This window comes from Petaurus breviceps, unplaced genomic scaffold (assembly GCF_028583685.1).
Source record: "Petaurus breviceps papuanus isolate PSGF00001 unplaced genomic scaffold, PetGlider_PUasm1.0 98, whole genome shotgun sequence".
Lineage (NCBI taxonomy): Eukaryota > Metazoa > Chordata > Mammalia > Diprotodontia > Petauridae > Petaurus > Petaurus breviceps.
The window spans coordinates 17,873,456-17,891,798 of NW_027187460.1; positions in this window are offsets into that span (position 1 = coordinate 17,873,456).

Consider the following 18,343-nt stretch of genomic DNA (forward strand, 5'->3'; position numbering starts at 1 on the left):
CAAGGGACACCCAGAGAATACATCCAGAACTGAGAGATGGAGTGTCTTATGAAACAGCACGGAGATCCATGTCCCTGGATCAGAGTGCACTGCTTGGAGTAAAGCATAAGGCAAGCATCCCAGTGTTATCCTTGTTGTTTCCAGTAATAACAAAAGTTTAATTGCAAGGTCATTTGTAGGGAGCTCCCAATATGAAGGGAAATAATTTCAGAAACCTACTAGCCCCAAGGGGAGTAATTAGGAAAGCTGATCACATAATGAGGCCTGGACCAAGATACATGATGGAAGCAAAACTAGGGTTGCTTTTTTGGCAATACAAAAAACTAATTCATAAAAAAGTAAATGATTTACAGAATTGAAACCAGTTCCTATGCTCTTTCCATTGCATCATGCAACTATGGCACATAAATGTATCTCTTTTAAAAATAGGAAAGGTCAGGGCAGCTAGATGGCATAGTAAATAGAGCACTGGCCCTGGAGTCAGGAGGACCTGTGTTCAAATCTGGTATCAGCCTCAGACACTTTACACTTACTAGGTGTGTGACCTTAGGCAAGTCACTTAACCCCAATTGCCTTGCCTCCTCCCTCCAAAAAAAAAAATTTAAAAATAAAAATTAGCAAGGTCACATGATAAAAAAAGATGGTGGCTTATGCAAGCTTCTTCAATACCTAAATCACAAAACAAAAGGAATTTATGTGCCACATTAAAGTAATCACATTTAATTTTACAAGATAAAAAGACGGAACCCCATAAAACAAGACAAAAATTGCATGAATCACCATGGAGAACTTGAATGCTTTGCTCTCACACAGCTCAGTCCCTCCCAACCCAACTGCACATTCCTGCAGTAGTAATGGATGCCCCATGTCAAAGATACCGCCCAAATTAAATCCACCATGTCTTAAGAAGAAGCAGGCACTCCTTCTGCCTAGTTACATGAAGGAAAGGAGATAGAATGGAGGAATTCACAGAACTAAAAAATGCTAAATACAGTGGTACCCAGGGTCATAGTCTAGAGTGGGGCAGCCAGTCAAGTGTAATGGAAAGGGAACTGGAAACTCAGTTGGGGTTGGCACTCTCTCCCTAGAGGTATTCAGTGCAGGGGTGCTGGGTCATTTCAACCAAAAGTCCTGCAATGAGAGAAGGTTGAAGTAATCCAGCAACTCTGTCCACCAGTGGAGGGAAAGGACTGAAAATCAAGTAAAGAATAGCTATCGTACCATATAAAGAAAGAGCTTGACTAAAAGCCTGATGCACAAGCAGATATGCCAACAGAAAAGATCCTAAAACACAAAAGGAAGAATGAGTAAAACCTAAGAGAAAACAAAGAATATTAAGCAAATATTAAAATAGGAAGGAAAGTGAACCAATATTGTGTAACAAAAGGCAGAAATCTGTGAACTCTCCAGAGATCCAGAATAATTCAAAGGATAAATGAAATTCACAAAAGAAGAAATTAAGAATTAATTTAGGTAAGAAAGACCTTCAAATATGGAGGAAAGGCAATTGAAATAAAATAGGATTATTTCATAGTCATGATAAGTCAAAGAAAGTAACAGAACAATATAATGCAAAAAGCAAAAAAAGTTCAGGCTGCAAAATTAAATGTGCATACTCACCAATCTAAGTCTAATTTTCAACAGAAAAATATAAAAGTTGAACAAAAAAGAGGGCTTTTGAAGAAATCTTAGACAAGGGACACGAACATATTATTCAACTTATAAGCATCCCAAACAAAGGAAACTTAATACAAAGTAAATAAGCACAATTATCATGAAAAGAATAACTAATGGTAAAAATTATCTAATGTTTTTTGGTTGTTTAAATAAAAGCAAAAGATTGGTTGATGGGGTAGACAGACAATCAGGATTTTTGTTAAAGGTTTTTGTTTAAAGATCTAAGCGACTAAAGATTTAAAGGAAGAGTTAGGGGCAATGAAGGTAGAAGTATTGAAATGATGACCATGGACTAAATTCCCTGAACCCCACAGGTGAATAAATGTCTTTTGTGGGAGGGGATAGCAGAATGAGGAGTTACATAAAGGGGGAAATCAAAAGGGTAGAGGTAATAAGCCTTTACCATATTCATACATGAGAAAAGAAATTTCCTCATAAATTGATAGGTCTTCAGGTCAGGTAGGTTTAGCATAAAAAAGAGAAATTAGAAAAAGATTTTTAAAAGCAGGAAGGAGCTAGATAGAAGAAAGAATTTAAATTTGATGCTTCAGAAACTTTTTCCACATGATGGACACAAAATTTTTCAAAAGGTTTTTGTTAATTTTTTCCTTAGTATGTTTCCACATCTCTTAGGTCTTCCCATAATAATAAATAGTATCTTCCCACATTAAATAAACAACTGATCTAGATACCATATCTAGAAGAGAGAATAAAAAATTCTGGATTTGTTTTATTAAAAAAAAAAAAAACCAGGGGCGGCCAGGTGGCGCAGTGAGTAAGAGCATCAACCCCAGAGTTGGAATGACCTGAGATCTAATCCAGGCTCAGATACTTAGCACCACACCCAGAAATAACTGGCCGTGTAACCTTGAGGAAGTTACTTAACCCCAATTGCTTTAAAAAAAATGCTGAAAGTTGTGCTCCAAAAAAAAAAAATTCTTGATGCAATATTGCAAGAAATTTTGAAGAAAAACTGCCCTGTAGTTCTAAAATGTGAAGGTAGAGTAGAAACAGAAAAAAAAATCTACCAATTATCACTTGTCCCAGGATGAAAATTTACAGGAATGTCACACCAAGTTTCAAAACTCCTAGGTGACAGAGAAAATGTTACAAACAAGAAAAATACAATTTAAGTACTGTGGGACTACAAACTGCATTACATAAGACCTAGAAGCTTCTACACTAAAATACCATAAGTCTTGGAATATTATATTTCAAAGAGCAAAAAAGCTGGACTTCTGACCAAAAATAACTTACCCAGCAAAGTTGAGTATAATCCTGAATGGAAACAAAATGAACATTTTATGAACTGAACAACTTTCAGGTATTTGTGACAAAAAGACCAGAACTCAATAGAAATTACGCACATAAGATCCAAGAGAAATAGATGGTAAACATTAATAACTGATTACAAGGGGCTCAATAAAGTCTATTTAGTTCTTACATGTAAAAATGTTTTCAATATTCTTAAGATTGTGATCATTACTGAGCTGAATATGATGAATAAAAAACAAAACTGGGGAGGAAAAGGTAAAAAGGAGCAATTATCTTATTCAAATGAGATGTGAAGGGAACAACTGTTACAGAGGAAGCAGAGAGGGGTGGAGAGCTGGTAGCACTGGAGTCTTTCTGGGTTAAAGAGAGAACAACATATACATATAGAAAGGTATAAAAGTCTTCTAAATTAATAAAGAAATAAAAGGGCTGAGGGACAGGATAAGGGAGGGATTTTTAGAAGGGTATGTAGATTAAGATTTAGGAGGATGGGTAGAAAAAGAGCAGACCAATGAATTGAGTATGCAATATTTAAAAAAATAGAAAAAGAACAAAGTAAAAATCCTCAATTAATTGTTAATTTTAGCATAGATATAATCAATTATGTTGATATTTTTCCTAATGTTAAACCATCCCTGCATTTCTGGTATAAATCACGCTTGGTTACAATGTACTATCTTTGTAATATATTGCTGTAATCTCCTAGCGGAAACCCTAAAAATTAAAGTGAGATTAATAAAATTCAGTGTAAGAAAACCACTGAAGTAATAAATAAAACTAGAAATTAGTTTTATTTAAAAACCCCAATAAAATAAACAAACCATTGGTTAATATGATTTTTTAAAAGAGAAGAAGATCAAATCACTAGTATTAAAAATGCAAAGGGTGAACATGCCTTTAACAAAGATGAAATCAAAGCAACTATAAGGTGTTACTTTGACCAATTATATACCAATAAATTGAACAATTTAAATAAAATGGAATAATATTTACATAAATATAAACTTCCTAGATTAGTAAAAGAGGAAATAGAATGTCTAAATAGACCTATTTTAGAAAAAGGTCATAAATGAGAAGGCCATAAATGAGCTTCCTAAGAAGAAAGCACCAGGACCAGATGGATTTACAAGTGAGTTCTATCAAACATTTGAAGACCAAACTAATTAGATTATTTAATAAATTATTTGGAACAATGGGCAAAGAAAGGATCTTACCAAACTCCTTTTATGAAATAAATATGACACTGATATCTAAACCAGGAAGAATGAAAACAGAGAAAGAAAATTACAGATTAATTTCATTAATGAATATGGATGGAAAAATCTTAAATAAAATACTAGTTAGGAGATTACAATATATTACAAAGATTGTGACCAAGTGTGATTTATACCAGGAATGCAAGGATAATTTAACATAAGGAAAAATATCAACATAATTGATATTTTTCAATATCAATACTAAAATTAACAAAAAGTCAATACCAAATTAACAAAAATCATGTGACTTTATAAATAAATGCAGAAAAGGCTTTGATAAAGTATAACACTCATTTCTATTAAAAACATTTCAAAGTATAGGTATAAATGGAGTTTTCCTTAAATTAATAAGAAGCATTTACCTAAAACCATCAGCAAGCTTTATTTGTAGTGGGTATAAGCTAGACACCTTCCCAATACAACCAGGTGTGAAATAAGGATGTCCACTGTCACAACATTGTTCAATATTGTATTGGATATCCTAGCAAAAGCGATAAAAGAACAAGTAATAGAAGGAATCAGAATAGGAACTGAGGTAATAAAATGATCTCTTTTTGTAAACATTATGATGATATGGAAAATTCTAAAGACAACTAAAAAATTGGTTGAAACAATAATTTTAGAAAAGTAGCAGAATATAAAGTAACATTACGTAAGTGATCAGCATTCATATATATCACCAGTTAAAACCTACAAGAAAAGATAGTAAGAGATACTCACTTTAAAATTACTTTAGACAGTATTAAATATCTGAGAGTACAGCTGCCAAAACAAACTCAGGAACTATATGAACAAAATTCTAAAAAAACCAAAACTTTTTGTATAAATAAAATCAGATTTAAATAATTGGAGAAGTATTAATTGTTCATGGGTAGGCAGGGTAAATATAAAGATGAAATTTTACCTAAATTATATATTCAATGTCATCCCAATTAAATTACCAATGTATTATTTTACTGAGTTAGAAAAAATAATAAAATCATTTGGAAGAACAAAAAGGCAAGAATAACAAAATAACTAATAAAACTATATATATATATATATATATACAGGAAGAAAGTACAGCAATACCACATCTTGAACTATATCATAAGGTAGTAACTATTAAAACTACCTAGTACTGGCTAAGAAATAGAAAGGTAGATCAGTGGAACAGAGTAGACATACAATTTACAGCAGCAAATGACTATAGTAACCTGGTGTTTGACTAGTGCAAAGACTTAAGCTTTGGTGGTAGGAGTTCATTATTTGGTAAAAGTTGTTGGGAAAGCTAGGAAACAGTCTGGCAGAAAATGGTCATAGATCAATATTTTACATCATTTACACAAGATAAAGTCAAAATGGACATATGACCTAGATATAAAGGGAAATATGACAAAAAAAATTTGAAGAACATAGATCATATTATCAGTCTTATGGAGAGGTGAACAATTTATGAATAAACAAGAGATAGAGATCATTGTGGGGAGTAAAATGAATAATTTCAATTACATTAAATTAAAAAGGGTTTCTACAAATAAAAGCAATGTAGCCAAGATGATAAAGAAGGCAGAAAATTTGGAAAAAATTTATAGACAATTTGTCAGATGAAGATCTCATGTCTCAAACATATAAAGAACTTTGTTAAATCTATAAGAATACAAGTCTTCCCCCAATTAATAAATGGTCTTCCAATGAAGAAATAAAAACAATTTATAGTAATATGAAAAAATGTCCTTATCATTTGATTAGAGAAATGCAAATTAAAACAACCTTGAAATTTTATTTAACACTTATTGGATTGGCCTTATTGGAGTGACTAAAATGACTGAAAGGGAAAGCAACAAATGTTGGAGGGAATGTGGAAAAATTGGGACACTAAATCATTGTTGGTGGAACCGTGAACTGATCCCACATTCTGGAGAGCAATCTGTAATTAAGCCCAAAGGGTTATTAAACTGCTTATATCACTATTTAGGGAAAAATGAAAAGAACCTATATGTTCTAAAACATTTATAGCAGCCCTCTTGATTGTGGCAAAGAAATGGAAATTGAGGGGATGCCTGTCAATTGGTGAAGGGCTGAACAAGCTGTGGTATATGACCACGATGGACTATTATTGTGATATAATAGATGATAAGATCAATGATCCTAGAAAAACATGTAAAGACTTGCAAGATAAAATGAGGAACAAAATAAGCAGAACCAAAAGAATATTGTAACAGCAATATTATTTTTAAGAACAACTTTTAGTGACCAGTCATTTTAACTATTTTAAATATCTAAATTAACTACAAAGGACCTATGAAAGAAGATGCTATCTGCAACCAGAGAAAGAACTGATAGAGTATGTATAGTATGGTTTTACAGTTCCTTGTTATCATGAAAAAGATCCACTATGAATAGTTTGATGTATATGGGGACTTTCTTCTTATGGTGGCTTCCTTGGAATACAAGCATAGTAATTTAAGCTCTGGACCAAAGGGTATAGACATTTTAGTTACTTCATTAGTCACTTCTTTTACATAGTTACAATTTTTTTATCATATTGCCATAATATTCTCCTGGTTATTTAAGTGGTCCTTTATTTTTTAAGGAGCATTTTGTAATTGAATCTTTTGTGTGCTTTGGTAGACTGATATACAGATATTTATACACTTTGTAGGTTCTTGTCATTATTTTTCCTTTTCTATTATTACTTCTCAGATTTTGTTATTGTTGGATAGAAATTGAGATAACTTTGTGAAGGTTTGTCTTGTTCATATTATCTTTTCCTTTGGATTCTTGGTGTCATATCTTGGAGACAACTGATAATTTCTATTTTGTGGTGGTCTTACAAATATTGGAGATTAGAGAAAATGTCTAGTCCGCCATCTTGTTACTCATGTGACCCAGAACACACAAGAGAAAACTAAGAAGTGAATGAGGGTATACCCTTGAATCAGAAAATAAAATTTAGAATAGAAGTATAGAAAATGAAGTAGAGAAAAACTTCTTGGGACAGTTAAAATAGATTATAAAAATAAGAGTTTATATCAAGCAAGCAAGCAATAAACATTTATTAAGCACTTACCATGTATGTGCCCAGCACACAAGCCCCAGGAATACAAAAGGACAAAGAAGACAGTCCCTGCCCTCAAGGGGCTTACAAGGGAAAAGAACTGATACTTTGAACTACTTACTTAGATGGGGGGAAGGACAAAATAAGGGTGGAAAAAGATAACAGAATTAAGTAAAAGAAAGACAAATTAATAATTTGAGTAAATTGAAGTGGGGAGAGCCTGTGGGGATAAACATAAAAATAGTGTGAGCAAAATTAATCACAAGGACAAGGTACTTAAGAAGAATAAGAGGATATAAAATCAATACAAAAATATATGGGAGAAATTACAAAGTCTGACATTAATAACTTTAGATCTGAATGGATTAAACAACTTAATAAAAAATGACAATATAAGAGAAAGCAAAACACAATAATCCATTGTATAAAAGAAACTCATCTATGAAGGAAAAAATGAGATGCTAAAAAAATTTACTATGCAAAAGTAAATTTTTAAAAAGGAGTTGCAGTTATAAGAGAAATTTTAAAAATTAATAGTAGAGATAAATAAGGAAACTATATTATGCTTAAAGGAACCACAGATAATAAACCAGTATTAATAGTCAGCTCATACTGAACACATGGTATAAGATGTAAATTTCTGTGATACAGTTAAAATAGTTGACATGCTGCCTAATTTTGCTATAATGCTCCCACCTCTTTTTTTTTTTACTTTTTAAAAAAACTTTTTCTTTTTCATTCTTTGTTACAAGGGATGGCTCTCTGAGTAGGGGAAGAGCAAAGGATGTTTATAAAAATGGTGTTATAAAAATTTGATATCAAACAAAAATATGTTAAGGTAAAATATATGATTTACCTGAATAAATGATCTCTATTTCTAGAAATTTCTATGGCTCTATTATTTGCAGCATTTTGTCATAATGACTATATGAAATGGCATAGATCAGATTATTTTAGGTCTACAACAAGTAAATGACTTCTGCAAAGTAGATGGATTACATACTCTGTGGAGAAGTACCAGTGGTGACAAGGAGTGGAGGTGGGCCTTTAACAACAATAATGCAACCTCAGTGTTGCCCTAGCCAACAGTTACAACAGAAGATTGTGGTAGTTTGTTGCTTCCTCTTTAATATTTGTGCAAAACATGCCCCACAGTAAGATTTACTGGGCAAAAAAGTGACAAAACACAACCAAAAACTCTTTTGTATTTTCTTTGAGAAAGGTGTGGGGTGGCTAGGTGGCACAGTGAATAGAGCACTGGCCCTGAAGTCAGGAGGACCTGGGTTCGGATCCAGCCTCAGACACTTAACACACCCACACCCACCCCCCCACACACACACACACACAAACTAGCCATGTGACCTTGGGCAAGTCACTTAACCCCAATTGCCCTCCCCCCAAAAAAAGCAAAAAAAAAAAAGGTGTGTAAAATACTGGGAAAATACAAATTAGAGGGAAATTAACAGGTGTGTCATTTATGATTCTATAATAAAAACTTTTAATCTACAAGCATCAGATAAGGTGTGCATTGTATATTTTTCCTCATTCCAGACAGCTAAAACTCATTCATATGCACTTGACTGAGGAAAGCCTGTGAGGCTGCTGGGGGTGGGTGGTGATTAGGCTGGCAGGCTATTATTGTTGTAATTATTATTGTTATGAAGAAGAGCAACTTCAAGGCCAAGACCAGGGTACAGGTGTTGTAGCTATTTGGATAATTCTTTCTTAGATGCTTATTTAGGTCAGGAGAATCTGAGTAACTATCACTGGCATCTTAGGTGCCTGCATTGGCCAGATGAGGAAGTCAAACTCAGCTGAAACTTAAGACAACCAGGTCAATTATTGTGGATGACCTGATGTTGTTATGGACGTGGGCAGAGTGGATAAGTGTTCAAGGAGGACTAGCACCTCCGATGTGAGGGCTTGCCAAATCCTTTTCAGGGCTGCTTATCCACCCTTGGTGTCTACCTGGCATTCAACTCTCAGCTGTGGTTCCATGCAGTGGTAGCATGTGCAGCAGCCACACCCTGGTAAGATCATCTTGGTGGATGGGCTAAACCAGGTTGAGGGTGACTAACAAGCCTCAAACTCATGATGAGTTGGGGGCAGATCAGAGCAATTTGTTCCAATGGCCATGAAGGCAACTAAAACAGGCATTGAGCTTACAGCTTGTTTCAGACATCAAAGATGCCAAGGTCATCCACTGCATCCTGGGCCATCGCCAGTCATCTTGACTTTTGTCTTGCTGCTGGACTTTGATGACTCTGGAAGAGAGAGTGAGGCTGATGACTTTGTTCAACTTACCTTGTTTAATTCAATTTACATGTGGGTCAAGACATCACCCTGTGATGTAATTGGTGCTCTTCAAAAATGAAGGACAAAAAACAAGGGACCAGGATAGGTCCATAGTAAATGGAGGTAATGAAAGGGAGCCTGGTACACACTTAATGGTACCAGCTTAAGATGGCAGAATGCATACAAGAGCACATCAGTCACATTCAGGTAGGGGTTAGGTAATGAGAAATTGTATATTCAGAGACCTGGTCTTAATGTTAGGGCAACCAGGGCTCGAGCCCTCTAACTTATACTGGCTCTGTGACCATGGATAAGTCACAACCTCTCTGCGTCCCAGTTTCTGAATGATGGTGTTTGACTTGATGACCTCAGCTGAAAGCCTGTGTTCTGCTGGAGATCTTCTATAGAGGTCCCTGCACATACTAGTACCTTCCTTTATTTTATTTTTCTCAGCCAAAATAAAGCAAAGTTTATTAAATATTATCTATAATGGGTAGACTCTTTTTAAAATTTTTTTTACTTAAAAAAATGCTTTATTAACTTCTGATTTACATCATTCATTTCCACCAGATTTTGAGTTACTAATTTTCTCCCCGCTTTTCCCCCACCCACCGCCCCAAAATAGCAGTCCCACAGGATATCCCCTCCTCCAATCTGCTCTCTCCCATATTTTCTCCCATACCCCTTTTGACTTTTCCAGTGGATCTCTATGCCTCAGTGCCTGTATATCTTATTTCCCAATTATATGTAAGATGGTATTAATAATAGTATATATATATATGTATATATATACACAATATATATGTACATATATATATATATATTTGAATATTTGATTTTAAAACTTTCAATTTGAGATTCATTCCCTTCCTTCCCCATCACCTACCTCCACTGGGAAGACAAGCAGTTCAGTATAGGTTGTACATGTGTGGCTTATGCAAAACAACAACATAGTAGATATATTGTAAAAGACTGACTACACTTCCCTCCCTCCCATCCCACCTCCCACCCACTCCACTCTCCACCCTGATTGCATCCCTTTTCAAAAGTGGGTGCTTCCAACTTCCCTCTCCCCCCTCAGCCTGCCCTCTCTTCCATCATTCCCCCTCTCATCCCCTTCCCTCCCCCCCAATTCTCCTGGAGGGTGAGATATCCTATTTAGTGTGTATTTCACTCCCTCCTCAAGCCAGATTCAATGGGAATAAGGTTGACCCATTCCCTATTGCCTTCATATTCTTCCCCTCCATTGTAACCATTTTCCCTTGCCTCTTCTGTATGAGATAGTTTACCCCAATCTGTCTCTCCCCATCTCCTCTCATTATATTCCTCTCACCTCTTAATTTCACCTATTAAGTATCATCCCTTCCTGTTAAATTGGTCTTGTGCCCTCTATCTATGTATGCCTGTAAACATACATACATACATTCACATATGTATTCATATGCCCATATACCCTCATATATAGAAATATATTTATATTTCTAATCCCTTCAACTACTGAGAAAAGTTTCATAAGTTACAATTATTGTTTTTCCATGTAGGAATGTAAATAGTTCAACTTCGACAAGTTCCTTATGATTTCTTTTCCCTGTTTACCTTCTCATGCTTCTCTTGTTTCTTGTATTGAATGTCAAATTTTCTATTAAATTATGGTTTTTTTCATCAAGAATGCTTGAAAGTCCTCTATTCCACTGAATGACCATATTTTCCCCTGAAACAGGATACTCAGTTTTGCTGGGTAGGTGACTCTTGGTTTTAATCCCAGCTCCCTTGACCTCCAGAATATTACATTCCAAGCCCTTTGATCCCTCAGTGTAGAAGCTGCCAGATCCTGGGTTATCCTGATTGTGTTTCCACAATATTCAAATTGTTTCTTCCTGGCTGCTTGTAATATTCTCTCCTTGATCTGGGAATTCCAGAACCTGGCTATAATATTCCTAGGAGTTGTCTTTTTGGGATCTTTTTCAGGAGGTGATCGATGGATTCTTTCAACCTCTATTTTGCCCTCTGGTTCTAAAACATCAGGGCAGTTTTCTTTGAGAACTTCCTGGAGGATGCTTTCTAGGTTCTTACTTTGGTCATGGCTTTCAGGTAGTCCAATAATTTTTAAATTATCTCTCCTGGATCTATTTTCCAGGTCAGTGTTTTTTTCCCATGAGATATTTCACATTGCCTTCTATTCTTTCATTTGTTTGGATCTGTTTAACAGCATCTTGATTTCTTATAAAGTCATTAGCTTCCGTTTGCTCCAATCTAATTCTGAAGCAATGATTCTCCCCATTGAGCTTTTGAGATTCTTTTTCCATCTGGCAAATTCGACTTTTTAAGGCATTCTTCTCCTCATTGCCTTTTTGAGCCTCTTTTGCCATTTGAGTTAGTCTATTTTTTAAGGTGTGATTTTCCTCAGTCAGTCTTTTGACTCTCATATTATAATTTTCTTCCATCGTTCTCATTTTTCTTCCCAATTTTTCCTGCACTTCTTTTATCTGTTTATTAAGGTCCTCTATGGCCAGTAACCAGCTTGTATTTTTCTTTGAAGCCTTTGGTGCAGGAGTACTGACTTCACTGTTTTCCTCCTGTTCCATGCCTTGCTCCTTTTTGTCCCCAAAATAGGAGTGTAATGTTGGAATCTTCTGTCTGCTTCATTTCTTTTGCCTGCTCATTTTGCCATTCAATTACTTGACTTTTGGGCTTTTTGCCACAGTAGGCTCTGCCACCAGACAGGGGAGGTTTCATCCCAAATGCTGGGGTTTTCTCAGCTGCCGGAGCTATTAGATGGGTGCCCTCTCTGAGGTCTCCACATGCTCTGGCAAGCTGGACACACACCCCAGGACCTCCACCCTAGACTGCAATCCAGATCCAAGCAGGTTCAAGCATGAGCAATTACCCCTCAGACTGGTGCTTGGTCCCCCTACACTCTACAGGTCAAGAGCTGAAGCCATCATGTGGTGCTGGCTTCTCGTCCCGGGGGTAAAAGCTACGCACTACCACTTACTGGTCCCAAAGTCCAGAATGCACTGGCCTCTCACCTTGTCCTTTGCATCTCTGTGTTGATAAATCTGGAAAGGGCCACAGCTGCTGCTGATCTGGAGTCCCTCTGGCCAGCTGGTCAGGCCTGCCCTGGGGCTAAAGCCTGGGGTGTGGTGCTGGGCTCAGCTCCCAGAGTGCTGTGCTGAATTCCCGCTGGCCTGCTGGGCTGTCCTCAGCAGGAGGTTAGCTTCTCTGTGTCATTTTGTGGGTTCTGCAGCTCCAAAGTTTGTTTAGAGTCCCCTTTTTACATGGATTGGAGAAGGTGGAAGCCAGAGCCGCTAGATGGTCATGCTTCTACTCCGCCATCTTGGCTCTGTCCTTCCAATGAGTGCCTTCCTTTAGAGATTACCTTCCATTTACATTGCATATATCTAATCCATACAATGAATTCTATGTTGGCTCCCAAGTTAGAACTTGAACTTGAAGGCAAGGAACACTTTTTGCTTTTCTTTGTTTTCCCAGTGCTTATCACAGTGCCTGATGCAAAGTAAGTGCTTAAAAAATTCTTAGGTGGGGTGACTAGGTGGCACAGTGAATAGAACACCAGCCCAGGAGTCAGGAGGACCTGAGTTCAAATCTAGACTCACACTTGACACACTTACTAGCAGTGTGACCTTGGGCAAGTCACTTAACCCCAATTGCCCTGCCTTAGGCAACTGTTTAAGAATAGGGTCTGATCTGAACTGGTAGAGGGGTGTTTCTAATTTGTAGTTTACCAAATCAATGAAATCTCAGGTATGGTCAAATGTTTGCATTATTTTGAGAAGTAGCATAGTAAAGTTCAGCAGTTTTTAGACTTTTTGGTCTAAGCATCCCTTTATACTCTTAAGAATTATTGAGGACAGGGGTGGCCAGGTGGCTCAGAGAGTAAGAGCACAGGCTCCAGTGTTGGGATGACCTGGAGATCAAATACCGGGCTTAGACTCTCAGCCCCACACCCAGATAAAACTGGCCGTGTAACCTTGAGCAAGTTACTTAACCCCAATCGCTTATAAAAATAAAAAAATAAAGAATTATTGAGGACCCCAAAAGCTTCTTTCTATTTGATTTATATCTATATTTATCATATTGTTTTTTTAAATAAAATTTTAAGTATTTTTATTCATCTTATAATTACATACTACAATAACTATAAAATAACAATGATCTAATTACAAGTTAACATAAGTAATATATTTTTATGAAAAATAACCATTATTTTTTTAAATCAGTGAGAGGAGTGGCAGTGTTTTACTTATTTTTACAATGTTCTTTAATCTCTGCCTTAATAGAAGACAGCTGGATTCTGCATTCAATCTGTTGTGATACATTATTTTGGTTGAAGTATGTGAAGAAAATCTGACTTCACACAGATATGTATTTGGAAAAGGAAGGAATATTTTAATAGGCAATAATATCTTTGTATCATTATGAATATTGTTTTGACCTCATTGCCCTCCTGAAAGTCTTGAGTACCTTCAAAGTTCCAAGAACCGTATTTTGAGAACTGCTGGTGTACTCAGCAGAGCACGGGAGTTGGAGTGTGGGTAGCTGACTTCAAATCTCATTCTAGATATTAGCTGTGTGAACCTAGATGAGTCACTGGGTTTTTCTGGGCGCCAGTTTCCTCATCTGTAAAATGAGATCTAAGATCTTTTCCAATTCTAAATGTAGGTAGGTCCCAGGTTATAATCTCTTTAGTTCTGATGGCTCTACTTCAGAAACTTGCTGATATGTTCTTCTAGATTGTGATGGGCAAAAACAATCCAATGCTCCTCATCAGAGCAGGAAAACTGAGCGAGCAAAGGAATGGGAATTCACATGGGAGAATTAAGTCTAAAGGACAGGAGGTATGAACTTTGGGGGTCTGGTGGACAAACAGGGGCAGAATTGAAAACAAAAAACAAAGATCAGCAAGATAGGAACCAAAATGGAGTCAGAAATAACACTTCAGCTATCTCTAGGGTCAGGGGGAGTTACATTGATTTAATACCTACCAGGAAGTGCCAACTCTTAAGGGGAAGCTCACTTCTGCTCTGTATGGTCCCCAAAGGGGGTATTTGAATCCTTCAGCCCACAGATATTGTGAGATAAATTTGGAATAAGGCAAAATCTTCATGGCAGATAGGAAGGGGGCTGTACTGGGACCCAGACACATTCTGAGTGTTTTGTGATTTGATTCATTTTTTGGAAATAGAGCTGTAAGACCTAAGATTTTGATAGATCTCCATTCTCCTCACATTCTGAGACCTTGGTCTAAACTAAATCAATGCAAAGATTCAGGCTCCAGGGATTAATATGTCATGAGACATTCATGGATTGCAGAATACAATAAAAACCACTTCACTAATTAAAAGATTAAAAGAATCTACTTCAAAGTAAAAAAAAAATAAGATACATGAAATATTACTCCCCTCTACCTATTCCTCTGACTCTCTTCCCCTATCTATCCCTCCCTCCCTCCTCCCACTCCCCTCTCCAGGAGCTCAGGTATGTTCTCTGAAATCAGTTACCTTTTGTCTGGGATTTTTTTTTAAGCTTCAAGAGGCAAAGGAATGGAGTGATCACCTGCCCCTCTTTCCTCCCAGTACATGTTTCTGTTGGCCTCTATGAAAGTAGATGAAAGGAGCAAAGACAAAAGGAAGAAGGAGGAGGAGGAAGAGAAGGTGGAGGAAGTGGAGGAGGAGGAGACAATTTGGACAGCATGGGACTTCTGCTCCTCCTCACAAAGGGCCCCAGCCCTTCCTTGCAGCCCACACAAAACAAGCCCAGCTCCCACCACATTCACTATCATCATACACTGAAAGCCCGTTGTGTGCAAGACATGCTATAGACTAGAAATGTAAGAGACAGAACCTATCTATATCTATATTTGTATCTGCATCTGTACCCTTCCTCACAATATATACAAACATATCACTAGAGTTTAGCATAGGGCCTGGCACACAGTAAGCATTTAATAAATACTTGTTGGCTGACAAAATTAGCACTTATTAACATTTTTGTTATAGATTTTACTATAGTGAAGATCTCCCTCCCTTCCTTCTTTCCTGATCCCTTCATCCCTCCTCCTTCCCTCCCTCCTCCCCCCCCCATCTCCCCCAGGGAAGGGAAGGTAGTATCTTTTTTACCAAAACTAGTGAATGGGGCAGGGAAGATGACACTTAGTGAGAGAGATCAGTTGGCTCTTTCACAACTGGTTTTTGGCTCCAGAAGATGTCACTGGCCCATGGGATGGAAGCTACACAGAGATCTTTGTGGTATTTATTCTCACAGGTGATGGATGCTGTTGAATGTCCAGCCTCAGATACTTACTAGCTGTGTGACCCTGGGCAAATGACTTAGTCTTTATTTGCCTTAGTTTCCTTAATTGTTAAACGAAGATAACAGCACCTTCCTTACAAGGCTGTTGTGAACATTAGATATTTGTAAAATGCTTAGCACAGTGCTTGGCATATAGTAGGAACTGTATAAATGTTTTGACCTTTGACCTTTTCATTTCAGTAACACCACATCCTTGTCATCCAATCTTCTAACCTTCCCTTCCTTTCAGTATTACTGTTTGCTGCTAGCTCAGTGCCAAGCCAGTCTTCCAGAAGACCAGTCTGTTGTAATGAACAGAGTTCCCACCCTTCAAGATGGTGGGCTTGGTACCACAGGTCTGCTTGTGATGCTAAATGAGGAAGCTAAAGCAGATACACCAACAGGGCAGCCGCAGTTCCTCTCACTGTGGTTCCCTGGATAGAAAGGCAGATTCTCTCTCTCTCTCTCTCTCTCTCTCTCTCTCTCTCTCTCTCTCTCTCTCTCTCTCCCTCCTTCTTTCTCTCCCTCCCTCCCTTCCTCAGTATCTTGTAATCACAATAAATAAAGGACATATTTATAAATAATTTATGATATTTATCATGTTATAGTGGATGAAAGTATATTTAGTACTTACTGTGTCTCAAGTGCTATGAAAACAAATACTTTCCTTCAAAGAATTTTCTCTTCCTTCCTTTCTTTCCTCCTTCCTTCCTTCCTTCTTTCCTTCCTTCCTTCCTTCCTTTCTTTCTTTCTTTTTTAGAGGATTGTAATCCTCTAAAGCTTCATTGGCTTCCTATCATCTACAAGATAAAGTCCAAATTACTTAACCTGGTATACAAGTCCTCCCATAATCTGTCCATTGAAGAGGTTACCCATACAGGTGGTTAGGGTTGCTCTGGAAACCCCAAAATACCTACATGCCAGGTCCTGCCAAATGAATTCAACTCAAGTCTTCTCAGCCAAAGAAAAGTAAAGTTTATTAAAAGTTCACTTGTATTGGACACAGAGTAAGCCTGTGCTACATCATTCTATGGCGCTTTCACTATTCTATGATGCTCTCATAAACATGGACACAAGATGGGGTCTTATATACAGAAGCTTGTGGGAGGAATCTAGGGGTGGTCTAGGGGAGGAGTTTGGGGAGGGTCTTCAGGAGAAGTTAATGAGGTCAATGAGAGATTAAGGGTGGGGAGTTGCTGGAGGCCACCTGGAGACCACAGACTATGGTGGGCTAGGCCAGTTCAAGGTTGGATCAACACTTTGATAGGCTCAAGGGTGAGAAGTCTAGCAACAGAGTTCAAGAGCCTGTACCTCATGGACTCAAGGAGAGCTCAAGGGGGCTCCCAGAGCCTGTACCTCATCATTCCCCCCTCAAACAAATGGGGCCCAAATTCCTTTGGGGTAAAGGGTGAAGGTCTCAGCTTCTGAAAGTGCTTCCTGCTGGCAAGGAGCATAGAGCTATCCCTGCCTCTCTGGGTCCTGTTCAAGGAGGTCGGACTTCACATTCAAGGGGTCAGACTCTGGAACGTAGATGATGCCAGGTCCAGTGGGCTGGAGAACTTGGATTCAGTCAGAGATTTGCATAGTCTTAGTGGTCATCCAGAGGTTGATGGCTTGAACCCTGGAGGAGACAAACCTGGTAAGGAGGTTAAGCAAACAAAGACCAAACAGGCAACAACAAAAAAATAGATAAAAGGGTTGGGGTGTAGCAGAAGGGGCTGGGGGAGCTGCCTCAGTGACCTGAGCAGGAATTGCTGAGGGTGGAGGGGCTGGGGCTGAAGCCATAGGAAAGGGGTCATTTAATTGGTCCCTGTTGCCCCTCTGTGGAGGGGCTCTAGCTTCAAGCATCTCACAGTCTTTCCTGAGAACCTTGTTCTGAGAAAGTTCAACAAAAGCCATTAAGTAGGCAACTTTGATCCATCTTCCTTCTCTGCAACAGTATGATTCTAACTGCAAGAGAGTATTATCTTTTAAAGTCCCCCAAACCGGCCCCGATTCATCATCTTCTAGGCTACACCTAGGCCAAACAGTGTTGCAAAAAAACCCCAACTTTTCCTTTCTAAGATTTCCAGAGAAACTAAATTTTTTCCAATGTTGTAAAAGACAATCCAAAGGAAAACTTTTGGGAGCTACAGGCATAAAGTCTGGAAGTCCCTTCCTCCATAAAGGAAGGTTTGAGAGTAAGCCTCAAAAAAACAAACAACAAAAACCCCACAAAAAAACCCTGAAGTTTTCCCAGTTCCCTAGCACCAAGAGAATTGAAAGAATATGGCTAACACTTCCAGATGGGGCATCTGTCCTTATCTTCCATTCTTTAGAAACAGCTCACATGTCCATGTTCTCCAAAATAACCAAACAGGACTAAGAACCTGAGGTCAGGCTGAGCAAAAAACAGCCTTCTAGCTGTCTGACCTAATGGGACCTGAGAGGTCAGGCACAAAACACACACACACACACACACACACACACACACACACACACACACACA